We start from the raw sequence: 17,208 nt of genomic DNA on the forward strand, positions 1-17,208 counted from the left end.
TCCCAAGTTGCTGGGATTTCAGGTGCAAGCTACCATACATGGTTCCAGGGAGTTCTGAGAATCCATATATTAAAGAGTCCTACTGACTGGTGTGTATGACAGGGGTAAGAAGAGGGAGAGTCCAAGTTCTGCCTTCACCTATACTTAAACTGTGCCCATCCCTGAGCCATCCTTAATGAGCATTCACAAACCAGAGCCACCTGACCACTCATCCTATTTGCTGCCCTCTCTGGGTTGCATTTGATCCTCTTTTCAGTAGTGACTTGCAAGCTCCCTTCCAGTCTGATATTCCAATCTTATCCTTACCTAACGGGCACTGCACGTAAGAGGACTAGGTCCTCTCCTGTGGGCTTCCTTGACAGCACATACGTGTCTGTAGGGGCATGCATACCTGAAGAAGATCTGTCCCTGCAATGAGAATGCGGAGCAGACAAGCTGTTCTCCAGATGAAAGTTTTGTGGGCCTTGCCAAAGACAGCAGAACAACAGGGACATCCCATAGACTCCAGGGCATCCCTATAAGCCCAGGAGAAGTTGTACCTAGACAATGCAATGACACCCAGGGCAAGAGAATCAGGGATGATGAGTGCCATGTGAAGCATGTCCAAAACAAGAAGCCCCGTGAACACTCAAATGTGCCAGGGGAAGCGGAGATGCTATGTGGGGGCTGCACCCATCTACAGGAGGTAGGGAAAGAGCCAACCATGGGTCACAGCCCATTGTAGGAATCGAGGGTTGACACCATTTGAACCAGCTATCCCACTCCTTGTCTTATACCCAAGGGACTTAAAATCAGCATGCTATAGTAAAACAGCCACATCAGTGTTTATAGCAGCTCAATTCACAATAGATAAACTATGGCACCAACCTAGGTAAACTTCCACAGATAAATGGATAAAGAAAATGTGGCTATCTCAAGGTGACCCATTTATCAGTAAGCAAAGTAACTCACTTGATTACTGTCTGTTTAATTTTGAGATAATTCATCATGTCAAAATTTTGAGGTAATTCATCAAATCAAAACAATTCAGTGCAAGTTTAATCAAACAGGTATGGAAGACGTCAGTAAGAAATAAGGTTGCCACAGTCAGATGTAGCTTGTACCCTCCAAAGATTCATGTGCTGGTAGCTAATTCCTCAGGAAGGCAATACTACAAGGTGGTGGGACCTTGAAAAGGTGGGGCCCAGTAGGAGGCCCTTGGATCTTTGGGAGTGTGAAGTAGTCACATGTGGCCCTTGAGATCTCTCAAAAGGGCTCTTATAGGGGCTGGGGTTGTGGCTCCATGGCAGTGCACTTGCCTCACTTGTGTGAGGCACTGGGTTCAATTCTCAGCAGTTCATAGGAAAATAAGTGAATAAAATAAAAGGTCCATCAACAAATAAAAAATATATATATTTAAAAGAAAAGAAAGGGGGGGCTGTTATAAAAGGAGCAGGCCTGCCTCTCCTGTCTTCTCTGGCCTCTTGGTTGAGACATGACCTGCTTGCTCACACACACACTCCTGTCATTCTTATCTGCACCATTAGAAGATACAGCCAGGGATGGCCCCTGCCACAGAATCTGCACTAGTCCATTTGGGCTTGAACTTCCAGAACTGTGAGCTGAATGACTCTCCTTTTCTCCACAAGCAGGCTGTGTCAGGTATCTATAGTAACAAAATGCTGATCAATGCAATAGTTCTATTATAAAATCTCACATGTTCAAAATTCCACAAAATTTCAAACTGTCAGGGACACCAAGTACTATGGACACTGCTAGCTGTCACGCCGCAGATACTGTAAGCTATGCGCTCTAGAAGTTTCGTCACTATGGACGGTTTCTGACTTGCTTAAAGATAACTAGGAATAAATTTCTGGAACATTACTTGCTATGTTTTGAATACAGGTATATCCCCCAAAAGTCCATGTGTTGAAGGAGCAATCTCCATCGTGACACTATTGGGAGGTAAAGGAACTTTAGGAGGTGAGGTCTAGCAGAAGGTCCCTAGGTCACTGGTGGTGTACCCTCACAGGGAACTGTGGATCCCAGGTCCCTCAGTCCCTCTCTGCTTCCTAGATCAAATTGTTAGCAGTTTGCTCCACTGCTTACTCCTAACACAAGGTACCCTGATCACAAGCATAAAGTCATGGGGCAACCCAATATTGGACTGGAACCTTCAGAACCATCAGTCAGAATAAATTCTTTCCTTTATAAGTTAATTGCTACATACATTTCATCTGTGGTAATGCACAGCTGACTCACAGCACCCAGCTCAGTAACACTCAGGGTGCGCACTCTCAGGACTGCTTCCCTCCTCCACCCTGTTCCTGAACTGGCTCGACATGGGAGAGCATGAGCACTTGGCCTCAAAGGATAAACTTAGTGGGCTGAGTAAATTATTTATCCCCTAAAAGTACTTCAGAATGAAATAATAATGTCTTCTCTACCCAAAAAGCCTCACCATTGAACATGTTTGCATGTCAGTCATCTCCTTTCACTTCCAGAACAGCCCCAAGAGAGGCACTTGTGTCTGCCTTTCCTCAGCAGAAACAGACCCAGAGCAAGAGGAGCCTCTGCAAACCTCCCACATCACTACGGTCTGGAGTCAAACCACTGTCTTCACCAATTTACATTCTGCCCTATTCCAAAAGAAGTGAAGTATCTTGTTTTCCTTGCCTATAAAAGATCAGAAATGGCTTGATTTCCTGATGTGAATGCAGGTGAAACGAGAAAGGACAGACAACCAGGCCTGCCCAGAACTGCACAAGTACACTGCTTCACTCCCAAGCAGTGAAGAATCAGAAAGAAGTAGAAAATGGGTCAAATAATTCCCAAAGAAAGAAGTTAGATCATAAATTTTCCTCTTTTAAATTCTCTATCATTAATTCAGAGATGAATTAATACAGAAATGGACTCTTTGAAGAGGAGTGTTGCCAAAATAAAAACCATTGTCAGGCGGGTGGTGATGAGACCTACTTCATGCTGCAAAGCATTTGGCAAAACTATTACCCCAGCCCCTCAAAGCAGACCATGCACGTGCCCAACCTCCAGTCACAGAGAGAAGAAATGGGAACGCCAGCCCTCTGGGAGACTAGTACCCACTCTGCTCAGCTGAGCATCACAGAGACAAACTTAGGCCAAAACTGACCAATGTGAGAGAGACAGAAAAGCGTATAGAGACAGTCCAGAAATATGAGCCTCATCAAGTGGAAAAGCCACCCCTTGTGCCCTGGGAGAAAGATATAAGCCCATAAATGTCTGAGTAGCAAAGACCCATGGAGATTCCTCAGCTCAAAAGAGGGCTCAGCTGTCCACACTAGTGAGTTTTCAGGGCTCCCTCCCACCCTACCACACTACTGTGAGTCAGATACTGAGAAGCCAAAAGGCTGAACCTTAAAGTTGAGAAGCGAGCCAGCCCTCCAAGACGCAGCAGTTTGTTCTGTTCCTTTAGATGGCCTCAGGCTTAGTAGCTTAATGTGGCTCCTTTAACACTAAAGAACATTGGAAAACCATTCTAAAAATAATCATTCTAAGTCTCAAATTATCCCTGAAAATGATTCTGTAAATACAATGTCTAGCACACATGAAGAAATTAGACACCATGAGGAAAAACACAGTGGAAATCACAGAAAACAAAACAGCCACAATGACACAAAAAGTTGGAATCACCCCATAGACTATCAAAAGAACCACACTTGCAACAACAAAAATTCAGACAACCCAATTAAAAATGGGCAAAAGATGAATAAACATTTCTCTCAGAAGACATGCTAATAGCTAATTAGCAGATGAAAAGATGCTCAATATTACTAATCTCTACAAAAATGCAAACCAAAATCTCAATGAGATACACTTCGTGCCCACAGTTGTGGTTATTATAAAAAAGAAAAAGAAAAAAAAAAAAAGTCCCAGAAAGTAGCAAGACAAGGATGTGGAGAAACTGGAACTTTTGTATATTGCTGATGAGAATAAAAAAATGGTGCAACTGCTAAGGAAAAGATATGGTGGATCCTCAAAAAATAAAACAGAATTAGCATATGATCTAGCAATCACATTTTTGGGGTATGCATACAAGTGAAGTAAAAGCAGAAACTCACATAGTTGTATATTCATGTTCACAGCAGCATTAAATATGTTTAAAGAACTAAAGGAAACCATAATTAAAAGATAGAAATCATCAAGAATCCATTAAAAAAAAAATATTATAGCTAATAAGTCCCTTGCACATGGACTGGGAAACTTAACATTGTTAAGATGACAATATGCTATGTTCTAGTCCATTCTGTGTTGCTGTAACAAAACACCTCAAGCTGGGTAGCTTCTAAAATAAAGAGGTTTGTTTGGCTCATGATTCTGATGGCCAGAAGGTCCAAACAATATACAGCCAATGTCCTGGGGTCTCCCTAGCTGTGCCACAATGTGGCAGAGAAGCAGAAAAAGAAGTTGTCACATGCAGAAGGGACACAAGAGTAAACAAGGAAGCAGGAGAGATTCAGAGCGATGCCAGATTATCTTATAACAATCTGCTCTTGCAGAGATATCTTCAAGACTAAGAAAGCACACCAGGAAAAAGAGTGTAAATCCCTCTTAAAGATCTAATCACCACCTAGTAGGCCCTTCCTCTTAAAGGTTGAACCACCTCTCAACACCATTACACTGGGGGCCAAATTTCCTTTGGGAGACAAAACACATCCAAGCTGGGAATGGTGGTGCACACCTGTAATCCCAGAGACTCAGGAGGATGAGGCAAGAGGGTCAAAAGTACAAAGCCAACCTCAGCAATTTAGTGAGGCCCTAAGCAACTCAGCAAGACCCTGTCTCAAAATTTAAAAAATTTAAAAAAAGAACTGGAGATGTGGCTAAGTGGTTAAGTACTCCTGTGTTCAATCCCTGGTACCAAAAAAAAAAAAAAAAAACCACACACACATCCAAACCATAGCACTCTCCAAACTGATCTTCAGATTCAAATGCAATCCCTATCAAAATTATAGCTGCCCTTTTTTTTTGGCAGAAATTGACAAATTAATACTAAAAATCATATGGTAATGCAAGGGACAGGAACTGCCCAAACAGTCTTAAGAACAAAGTTGAAGGACTCATGCTTCCCAAGCTACAATAATCAAGATTGTGTGAAGCTATCATAAAGATAGACCTGTAGGTCAATGAAATAGAATTGAAGGTCTGGAAATCAACTCATATTTTATGATCAATTATTTTTTTTATATTTTTAGCTGTAGAAGGACACAATATCATTATTTTATTTATTTTTTTATGTCATGCTGAGAATCAAACCCAGTGACTCACACATGCTAGGCCATGGATTAAAGAAGTGCTGTACCCCTGAACCACAATCCCAGTCCATGATCAATTAATGTTTGACACAGGTGCTAAGACCATTCAATGGGGAAATAGTCTTGTCAACAAATAATACCTGGGAACTGGATAGCCAACATGCAAAACAATGAAGTAAACATCCTCCTCCCTCACTGTGGGAGACCAACCTTCCAAGTGACAGAGTCAACTCCCCTGCTGGGCGATATGGCAGTCAGGCACCCATGCTGCTAGACTGCCCTGTTCTTCTAGGATTCGAGGGACTTGTGTCTTCCTGCCCAGGCTTGTCTTTCTTACAGCCCCATGGGTGGAGCTATGCTCACCTGTTCTTTTGTAATATAACCCCTTGCCCTATTTAGGATAGAATCTTCCATTGAAGTGCCTTGTATGTGTCCCCTTCTCTTACTGTGCCCTCAGTTGTGGCCTACCCAGAAGTCAGTCAACCTGCTGACAGTGGACATCATGAAGTTAGACTCAGGCCCCTGAAACCTGACCCCTTGCCTCATTTGAATAGCTTCTCCTCAAAAAAAGGGGTCAGCGTGTGCTCTCTCTCTCTTCCTGCAGACCCTTACGTCAGAGAAGCCACCAAAGCGACCCCAATAAAAAAGGTATTTGTGTCTCTTGTGTGGTTATTTTGCACAGCCCAGTTAGCCCAGTTCAACTGGAGTGACCCCTGAGCCTTTTAGTAGCAAGAACAGAAATTCGGCACCTCACACCATATATAAGAACTAGCCAGCCACTGGAGAGGCTGAGGGAGGAGTAGGAGGAGGGGTTAGCCACAGCCTGGGCAACATCGTAAGACCCTCTCTCAAAAAAAAAAAAAAAAAACTCAAAACACATTAAAAATCTAAATTTAAGAGCTAAAAATATAAAACTCTCAGACTAAAATGTAGGTGTAAATCATCATGACCTGGGATTAACCAATGTGGTCTTCCTGATTGCTTTTTCATTTTCTTGTGGTGCTGGATGGAATCCATGGCCTCACACATGCTAGGAAAGCACTCTACCACTCTACCAGCTATAGCCCCATCCCAACAAAGCTGTTTTAAATGTAACACTTAAATCACAAGCAACAAAATAAAAAATAAACTGGATTTCATCAAAATGAAAACCATTTCTGCATCAAAGGACACTATCAAGAAAGTAAAAAGACTGCTTAGGATAGGAGGGGAAATATTTGCAAACAATGTATCTGATAAAGAACCAGTAGATGGAAAATATAATGAACTCCTACAACTCAAGAAAAAGAAGACAATCAAATTTTAAAATAGACAAAGAATCTAAATAGCCATTTCTCTAAAGAAGGTATACAAATGGCCAATAGGCACACGAATGCTCAACATTCATCATTAGGAAAATGCTGGCCAGCACCACAGTGAGATACCGCTTCCCACCCACTGGGATGACTATCATCAAAGACACTGGAAAATAAGATGTGTTGGAGAGGATGTGGAGAAACTGGCTTCCCACACTTTGCTGGTAGGAATGGGATGGCATCTTTATAAAACTCTTTGGCAATTAATCAGAAAGTTTAACAAAAGTTACCATATGACCATCAATTCTACTACTAGGTATAAACCAAGAACTAAAAACATAGATTCCTACAAAAACTAGTACATGATTGTTTATAGCACATAGGCACATGTTTCATGATGGCCAGAAAAGGGAACAACCCAAATGACACCTGCTGAACAAATAAATGTCACATGTCCATATAATGGTATATCATTCAGCCACAAAAAGGAATGAAATACTTACTGATACATACTAGAACATGGACAAAGCTTGACCATATTCTGCCAAGTACAAGAAGCCAGAGACAAAAGGTCACATGTTATATGACTCCATATGAAATGTCCATAATGGACAAATCCTTAGAGATAAAAAGTAGACCAAGGACTGCAGAGGACTGGGGAAAGGAGGTACGGGGTTACCATAAATGCATGCCATTTCTCTTTAAGATGATGAGAATGTTCTGAAATTAGGTAGCGGTGATGGTTGCACAACCATATGCATATACTAAATCTACTGAGTTGTATACTTTAAAAGGGTGAATTTTATGGTATGCTAATTACATTTAAGTTTTTTAAGTTGAAATAGAAATATGTTTAGGAGAAAAAATACTGTTGACCAGCTGTACAGAAATCTCTAAAGAAGGCTCTTTGGGCAGAAGAGAAACGATCCCAGGATAAAAGTCAGAAATGTCTGAGAGCAATGAAAGGATAAAAATGTGAACAAATCTAAATGAACATTTGCTGTTAACATTATTGTTCATATATGCAGTTAAAACCAATACTATAAACATAATAAGACTGTTAATATCGTTTTGCCGAACTTAAAAGAACATAGGAAATTACATGCACAGCAACAAGCACATCTGTGCCTGGAGGGTGAGAGAAGCCCAAGTGCTCCAGAGGAAGGGAGGGTGCCACTGTGTGCCTGAAGAAGCTACCAGCATATCATCTAACTCACGGTGACCACTATGAACAAGAAAAATAGAGTCTGACCTCCAATCCCTGGAGAGGGCGGAAAATGGGATGATTGTTTTTAACATAACATCAATTTAAAATAATGCAAGAAAGGAGAACAATAAACAGAAAATGTAAGAAAAATACATAATAGGGATTGTGGATTTCAACTGAAATGTATCAGTAATTACATTCAATGTAAATGAATTGAATGTTCTAACAAAAAGATAAAATTGTCAGATTAGAAGAAAACATCTAATATACTCCTTTCTCGCAAAAGAGACATCCAAAGTATAACACTATAGTAACGTTAAAAGTAAAGTGATGGAAAAGAAAGATATTTTGAAAATATGAGCTTGAAAAGTCTGGTCTGGCTTTATGAACATCAGACATATCCACCATAAAGACAAACATGCGTTACTAAGGATAAAAGATGTGGCTCAAGCGGTAGCGCGCTCGCCTAGCATGCGTGCGGCCCGGGTTCGATCCTCAGCACCACATACAAACAAAGATGTTGTGTCTGCCGAAAACTAAACAATAAATATTTAAAAAAAAAAAGAGAGAACATTCATGCTGATTACTCAATTCATCAGGAAGACACAACAATTTTAAATTGCATGCCCCTAATAACACGGCCTCAAAATATACAAATAAAAATTGACAGAACTACAAGGAGAAATAAGACAAATCCAAAATCATAATGAAATTGTATAATTATCTTACTAACATACAAGAACTAAACTTCAGGGGCTGGGGATGTGGCTCAAGCGGTAGCACGCTCGCCTAGCATGCGTGCGGCCCGGGTTCGATCCTCAGCACCACATACAAACAAAGATGTTGTGTCCGCCGAAAACTAAAAAATAAATATTAAAAAAAAAATTCTCTCTCTCTCTCCCTCCCTCCCTCACTCTATCTTTAAAAAAAAAAAAAAAAGAACTAAACTTCAACCAATAAGAAAACAGATCTGAGTAATACACTTATCAACTTAGCTAAATAGAATATATAATACTTTCAACCCAATTCTTTTCAAGCAGCTCACAGAAATATCTACAAAAAGCTTATCAGCAAATTTCAAAGAATTAAAATCATGGAAAGATCTTTGGGCAATGTAATTTTGCTGGAAAACACAATGTTAATATTCAAATGTTTGGAAATTTTAAACTATTCTAAATTACCTACAAATCAAAGGAAAAATCATAATGGAAATTAGAAAATATATTAAACAATAATGAAATGTATCAAATCAATCTCTGTATAATGTGATTCAAGTGTTATCTATAAGGAAATACATCACCTTTAAGTACACATACTAGAAAAACAAAAAAGCTGCAAATTAATAAACTGAATATTCATCTCAGATTATAAAGAGGACAGCCACAAGAAAGGAAAATCATCACCAGTTTCTCTGATAGGCTTACATGCAAACATTCCAACACATCAGTCATCAAGACCAGCCAGACAGTACAGGAACAGGCAGCATGACCAAGTTATGTTTATACACTGGTCATCAGCGGGTGACAGATTTTCTTTTTGACTGTCCAGATTTTTATTTTGCTTAGGATGCTAGTCTTTATTTTAGAAATATTCCAAATAAACAACCATTACTTTAGGATTACAGAAATATTTTTGACTTAATAATTAATATTTGACCTTTCATCTTTATGATGTCAGCTAGCTAATAAATGGCAAGAAGATAAGAACAAGGCTGGATCAGAACAGCCATTTTGTCTGAGTAACACAAGGCCACGAGGCCTCTGTGTCTCAGTATCTCTATTTCGTTGACTAAGAACAAAGAAAGGGTGGAGAGGAATGGATAAAGATTTACAAAGATAGGGATGTGATAACAGCAATTCATAAGCCTTTTCCCAAATATTAAGAGAGCAGTCTCACACGCAAACATGTCTATAAATAGAATCCATATTGCACTTTAATGAATAATTTAAAAGCACTTTGAAAACAGGGTTAAGAAAATAGGAACCTAAATGCTCAAAAATCAATAGTTTTGTCCCATCCCAACCTGGCGTGTTATAGAAATAGACATCCAACTTTTACATTATTTTTTAGAAATGTTGGAAGCTGGATAGGCTAAGTACCAAGAGGCTTAAAAACATTTGCAAGCGTTGGCCTAATAGTTATGTCTTCAGAAATTTATCCTCCAGAAGATCAGCAGGAAACATGCTGATTTTTATATAGAATATTTACCAAAGCATTATTTATGATGGTGCATATCTTAGAGCAATAAAAATGTTCAGCTATATTGAAGTGGCTCAATGAACTTGGACACCCATGGAATAGTATGCAGCCATTCAGGATAGCATGTCAGAAGAATGAAAGATGACAGAAGGAAGCACCACAAGCTACTAAAAGTCTGGTCTGGATATTTTTATGCTTTATTTTTTATTTATTTACTTGTTTGTTTTTGATGCTGAGACTGAATACAGGGCCTTGGGCGTACTAAGCACATGCTCTACCACAAAGTTATCTCCTGAGCTCAAACGAAAATATTCATTTATAAAATACATCATGGAATGAATCCCAACTTTAGGATATGCATATCATGCATATATGTAGGAAAAACACTGGATATCTTTGTATGGTAAGATTTTGAATGATGTTCATCTTCTTTTTTACTTTTCTGTTTGCTCCAATTTTTCTACTGAAAACATTTGTATTACTTCTAAAAATGTTTTAAAGGATAAAATACATGACAAACTGATTACTTCATAGATCTGAACACTGTTCACCAACCCAAATCCACTTCTAGTGAGAGCACTGGGAGGTCACAGAGATCCACACATTAGCTGTGCATTGCTGCATAGCAAGTTATCACTAGTGCAGCTCCCTAAACAGGACACAGTTGTTATCTCACAGTCTCTGAGTCAGGAAGCTGAGCAGCTTGCAGGTCCCCTGCCTGGGGTCCCACAGGCTGCACTCAGGGTACGAGCCAAGCTGTGTGCTCACATGAAGGCTTGACTGGTAGAGTTTGCCATGGTGACTGACAGAATTTGTGTCCTTGCACCATAGGCTGATTGTCCCCTGCTTCCTACTGTCAGTCCTTGGAGTCCACCCTCAACTCCCAGAAGATACCCGTTTCTAGCCATATGTGCTTCCACAACATGGCCCCTTACTTCCTCAAACCACAAAGAGAGTCTGTAAATCAAATATCCTAGCATGACAGGACTTTATATATAAGAGGCCTAAACTCAGGGGTTCACCTAATCTTGGACTTAAATCTCCACAACAATGAGCCAAAATAAACCTCTCTTTACTCTTTAGTGACTTACGTGAGGTATCTCATCATAGTAATGCAAAGCAGACTAACCAGACCATTTGCTCACAACAAACACAAGCTACCTAGGCTACCTAGCTTCACATTCTAATGGCCCCTTGATGATCAACACACTTGAAAAATCTATGGACAAGACGTGGAAGGCAGTAGGACAGGCTTGGGCCCACTCTGTAGCACGGACATCAATTAGCCTGCCCAATATGGGGAATATTATCAAGAGTGACCTGTGTTCAGTTTCCTATACTTTGGTACATGGAAGACTCCACCCCATTTAAAACCAAGTGTGCCAGAATGAGTCCTTCTGGCCAGTGAAATGTGAGCAGATAGACCAGTAGCCCTTCCAAAACAATTACATACAAATGTAAAAGTCTCCATTTTCTAAAGAGTCCAGACTAAGACCATTAAGAAGCAATTTTCCAGATTTTCAGAGGACTAAATATCCTCCCTTTAAAATCTATCAGAAAGGATAAAGCACCCTCTTGACACCAAAGCTGAATGAGTCACTGTGGGAATAGGCCAGCATTGGCCAGCACCCTCAAGAGCCTGTGCACCAACTCCAAGTAAAATACTAGCATATGAAATCCAACAGAACCGTTTAGTGTAGCATATCTTGACAAAGTACAGTTTACCCCAGGAAATCAATGGTAGCATAAAATTAAAAGATTAAAATACTTCATCTCAGCCACAGTTTAAAGAAGAAAAACATTAAATTATATAAATAAATATAGAAAAACATTGGATAAAAATTTATGATTTTTTTTTTTTTAATTTCTGTGGCTCAATGGTAGAGTGCTTGCCTAACATGCATGAGGCACTGGGTTTGATCCTCAGCACCACATAAAAGTAAAATAAAGGTATTATGTCCATCTAGAATTTTAAAAAAAGCTTCTATCAAACTACTAGTAGATGAAACCATCCATAACCTAATAAAAGGAATCTACCAGAACACAAAAGCAAAGTTCACAATTAAGGATTTAACAGGATTGCCTTTCAAGTGAAAAACAATACAATGATATTCTTACCCAATTTCTACGCTACTTTGTTTAGTGGTGCAAGTAAAGTAAATAAGATAAAACATACATAACAGCTTAAGGACTAGGAAGAAAGAAATTATCATTGTGTACATAGAGAATCAGGAAACTGATTCGTACCATTTGTAAAATTTGGTACATTTCAAAGGCAGTATTGAAGATCACTGGGAAAGGATGGTATTCAATAAAAGCAATTGGAGAAAATTTGGAAAAATTCTACAACTGGGTCTCTAGCTCATACCCCATACAAAAATAAGTTCCAGGCATAATATAAAAGAAAATATTTAAATTTTTTTTAAGGAAAAGGATATCTTGCAACCTTGAAGTAATACAAGATTTCTCAAATAAGACTCAATAACCACAAATCATAAGGAAAAGATTGACAAATTTAACTACATTAAAATTAACATCTGTTCATCAAAAGAGAATTTTTTAAAGGATAAAGAATAGGACACAAATAGAATTCAGAATATATAAAGAACTTCTAAAAAGCTACAAAAAAGAAAAATGAGACAATAGATGAACAAACAAGATGAGATTACAAAGTAAATGAGAGGAAACCCAAATGACCAAAAAAAAAAGGATGAAAAATCCTGAAACTCACCAGTAATCAAGGAAATGCAAATTAAAACAGTGAGATATTTCATACCTACCCAATTGACAACAATTAAAACACTTAAAAGATACAAAGGATTAGTGTGAATGAGAGGCAACAACAGCAATGGGGTTGTGACCCCCATGGTCCTAGCTGTATGTACCTGGTCTCTCCCCCAGTAGCCAGCAGAGAGGAAATGTGAGCCAAACGGACATGAAAATCAGCAAGGGCAAGGCTGGGCAGACCACTGGCAGGAAACTGAGGTGGAGCTCAGGTCAGAAACGACAGCATCATATGTCAATCTTGCCCAGGAGGTAAAACTGGGGCTCAGAACCATATTTTGCCAACTGTGGCAAACACCCTCAAACAGCAGCTGAGTTATTTTGATCATCTAAAGTCAATTTGATTGTGTTATTTCCTCCTCAAACTTTCCAGCCAGGACTGCACAGAGCAGAATTCCAGTGTGTACCAGTTTCCTACTGCTGCTGGAACTCATTTCCACAAACTTAGTGACTTAGCACAACACATATTCATCTTGCAGTTCTGGAGACTCTAGGAGAGAATCCATCTTCTTGCCTTTTCCAGATGCTATACACATTCCTTGTCTCATGATCCCCTTCCATCCTCAAAGCCAGCAAAGACAACTAAAATCCTCCCTTCATATCACTCTGACAGTGACACTTCTGCTTCCCTCTTCCACATTTAATGACCCTTGTGATTAGTGAGCCCATCCAGACAATCGAGGATCCCAAGATCATTTCCCTATTTAATATCATCTGGTGAGCAATCTGATTCCATCTACTATCTTAACTTCCCTTGCCAAGTAACTGACACATCACATTTTCTGAGGATTAGGATGTGGACAGCCTTAGAACACCATCACTCTACCTACAGACAATCCTTGCTCCACTTTCCCCCCTCTTCCCTACAGGGTTCCAACTCCTTCACACCTCCACTCACACCTCCAGCATCTGTACCACCACACACTCTGTTCCCCAAGTACAACAATCTTCTCATGTTTATCTAATCAATTTTTATATATCTGTACACAATTATAATTCATCCTCTAGGGCTCAGGTTGCCTCCTCTCTGAAGGAGATCCCCAGTCTAATCACTCAAAGCCCCAACACTCTCACTGGACTTTCTGTATATCCCAACTGCAGCACTTTGTGCCCCTGAAACCATCTGTTTTCAAGCCCCTCTCAGTCCAACTGGTGAGCCCTTCAATGACAAGAACAGGCCTCATTCCCTGAGGTTCCCATGTCACAGCAACTAGCAAAGGAGACACTCAGAGTGTTCCTGAATCCTAAGTGACATTTTGCTGAGTTTCCTCAATAAAAAAGATGTTACAAATAAACTGGACTAAGTGTACAGCAAGTAGGGCCAAGGAATTAGTTCAGATAATCATACCAATAACTCTTCAATCACCTACTGCTTGGCTTAATATGAATTAGTTCAGATAATCATACCAATAACACTTCAATCACCCACTGCTTGACTTAATATGAAATCCACTATCATGTGGAAGAATCTCTGTAACACAAGCAACACCATTTCTATTGCTAACCTGTGGGGCCATTCTAAACTAACTGATAAAATTAACCCCATGAGTAATAAAGTATTTATCAGAAATTATTTACATTCCTCAAAATTATATAAAAGAACTGACACTGCTCTAACAGCAGAAATATCTGGCAACCACCAATAAACCACCACATATTCAGCCCTCTCCTGAAAAGGCTGGAGATGTGAGGGTGGAACAAATGGTGCTTTTTAGGGAGACAAATTGCCCCATGCACACAAATATACATGCATACTGCAATAAAGGGTTCTTTTTGTTAGAAGGTGGTTATTAAGAAAACAGTCTCATTTAATTTCAATGGCTTGTTACTTGATGTTCATACTTAAGCAAGAAAACTCCCCCTGGAGAGAAGAAAGACTAAGCAAAAGAAAGAGAATGCTGAGTCAGCATAATTATCAGCTTTTTTTTTTTTTTTTTTAAATAGAGAAAGAGAGAATGATATGGTTTGAGCGTTTTAAAGGCATTCTCCCATTCAGGTTCAGCAGAACTTTCCTGTTCAACTTTTCTTTTAAAATGTGAAATCTGAAATTAATTTTAAAACATACTCTAAAAATCAATTTCACACTGGAAAGGAAGGTGTGAGAGGAAGAAATAGAAGACACCGATTCAGCACCATGGACAGTGGGCTCATACAGGGCCTGTGAGAGTCTTTGCCACTGGCACTGAAAGCTGAGGATGGACTTCCAATCTTTCAGTTATAAAGACCCCATTTGCCATCAAAACTCTTTCAAATCTTTAAAATTGAGCATAAATTGACTAAGTTTATAAAGTTTTATATATTCCAAAACATGAGTACTGAATTTACACTGTATAACAACCGAGTCTACACACAAGTGAAAAGGACACTACTCAAAGTGGAACACTCAGTAGTCCATGACTGCACTTGTGTCTGGAAACCCCCTGCCTGGTGACGGATCTCATGTCTGAAGACACTGTCCCAAGCTTCTCCAGCCCCTCTCATGAACAATGATCCCCCAGAGTGCACAATTTTGCAAACACTTCTAGAATCTACATTTCTCTGAGATTTCTTAGTTGATTAATTGTTCTTGCAGATGAGAAGGTTGGCAATTAGTTCTCAAAAAGGAATCACGCCTGCACACCTTTTATGAGTAAGTCCAAAGAAGAGGAAGGGCAACGGTTTGCTTCAGGAGGCAAGTTCAGTTTCAGAGGCATAGTGAAGGCTTAAAACAGAGGATTGGCTTGGAATGGAGGGACTGTATGTCATCTACCTAGATTCAAAGGGCTGTTCTGCAAGGCTCTGCATCCACAGTTCCTTCTGGGGCACTACACACTATAAATCCTCATTAACCAACAGCGCTATTGGCTCACATACAGACTGAAGTAGACCTTCAAGTCCATGATCATGAGGGAAGGTCCCAGCTTTGGTCAACTTTTCCAATCTCCTAAAGAAGAAACATACTGACAATGTAGGGAAAAAAAATCGGAAAATACTAAGCAAAAAAGAAAAAGAAAACACTTTCAGTAAACACTTGTAGGGACAATAAGAAAAAGGTCCTCTCTGCCAGAAAAGAAAGTACAGTGACCCAAAAAGAGGAACCTGCATCAGCATCAGAGGAACCTACCTCTTCCTTCGCAGGGTCACCAGAAAGAGAGGAAAGAAAGGAGGGGGTCAGGGAAAGTAGAAAGGCAGCTGTTGATGGCTCGGGAGACTGCACCCCACGCCCTGCATCCACCCACCCGTCCGGGGTTTTTCCTGAAATCTCTTCAAAAAACATTTGTGCGGTTTTGAAACTAAGGCCTCCCAAGTCCAGGGCGACGACCCAGCCCTGGTCAGTGATCCGCGAGCGAGGAGCCTGACCGCTGACAACTTCCCAATTCAGGGAAAGGACAGGAGGCAGCAGCCCAGGTCCTCCGGGGCGCGCTGCAGCTCCGTCCGCTCGCTCCCCGACACTGGGCGCCAGCCAGAGCCGGTCACCGCAGGACCCCTGCCCGGCCCGGGCCCAGACGCGCTCAGGACCCCCGCCCCGCCGGCGGCCGCCCAGGACACGCCCGGCCCGGATCCCGGCAGCACCTGCACGGGCTCGGGACCCGCGATCCGCAGGACTCCAGCCCCGCGCCCGGACCTCCGCGCAGGACCGCGTCGGCCCGGGAGCCCAGTGCAGGACCCGCCCCGTCGTGGACCTCCGTCCAGGACCCCGTCCGGGCCCGGGGTCCCCACCCAGGTCCCGCGCCCGGGACCCGGCTCCACCGGATTCCGCCCGCCACGCGGAGCCCCAGTTCGGGCCCGGGCTCCCGCCCGCCACAGACCCTCGCCCACCACCTGGGACCGCCCCTTGGCCCGGGCCCATGCCCCGGGACCCTGCTCAGCCTGGGACCCTCAACGGGCGCCAGGGGCCCTGCCCGCCCCGGCCCGGGGGAAGTTTGCGGGCCGCGGGCCTCAGGGTCCTCGGCCGCTGGCGGGGCTCGTCCTCCCGGGACGCGGGGTGCGCTGTGCCCCGGCCCCGGCCCCGGCCCCGGCCACTCACTCACCTGTCCCGCGGCGGGCGGCGAAGCCACGGGCCAGCGGCGGAGATCGGGCGGGGCGGACGCGGCGGCCGGGCAGGGCTGAAGCAGAGGACCTCGCTTGGCGCGGAGCCTGTGGAGACCGAGCGGCCACCCAGGCGCCGAGGGTGAAGGCTCCTCAGGGCTGAGGCGGCGGCAGCGGCTCCTCGCGCTCCAGCCTGAGCGTTGCGCGCGGCTCGGGCCCGCCCTCCCCTCGCCGCCGACCAATCCCGAGTCGCGCGCTGCCCCTGGCCCCTCCCCCTTCCAGAGGCAGGGCTCGCGAAAGCGGGCAACGCGGGCCAATCGGACGGCGGGACGGCGAGCAGGGCGGCCAATCCGCGCCCGGGAACCTCTCCAACACGAAGCCAACTAGCGTCCGGGGCGGGGGCGGGGCCCGGGGAATAAGGGAAATCCAACCCAATGGCGGTCGG

The 17,208-nt window shown here is 42.3% G+C and overlaps 1 protein-coding gene across 8 annotated transcripts in view; it reads right to left on the reverse strand.

The window, feature by feature from the left end:
- The window catches only part of Pcbp3 (poly(rC) binding protein 3), a 221,859-nt gene extending 204,912 nt beyond the window's left edge, over positions 1–16,947 (reverse strand). For 7 of the 8 annotated variants that reach the window (XM_027922249.2, XM_027922252.2, XM_027922251.2 and 4 more), the window contains exon 1: positions 16,766–16,944. The gene's annotated coding sequence lies outside the window, so the exon portion shown is untranslated. Of the gene's footprint in view, positions 1–16,765 lie in introns of all 8 variants that reach the window. The other variant, XM_027922256.2, reaches the window with a different exon arrangement.
- Positions 16,948–17,208: the final 261 nt, after the last annotated feature.

This window comes from Marmota flaviventris, chromosome 8 (genome assembly GCF_047511675.1).
Source record: "Marmota flaviventris isolate mMarFla1 chromosome 8, mMarFla1.hap1, whole genome shotgun sequence".
In the NCBI taxonomy this organism is placed as follows: domain Eukaryota; kingdom Metazoa; phylum Chordata; class Mammalia; order Rodentia; family Sciuridae; genus Marmota; species Marmota flaviventris.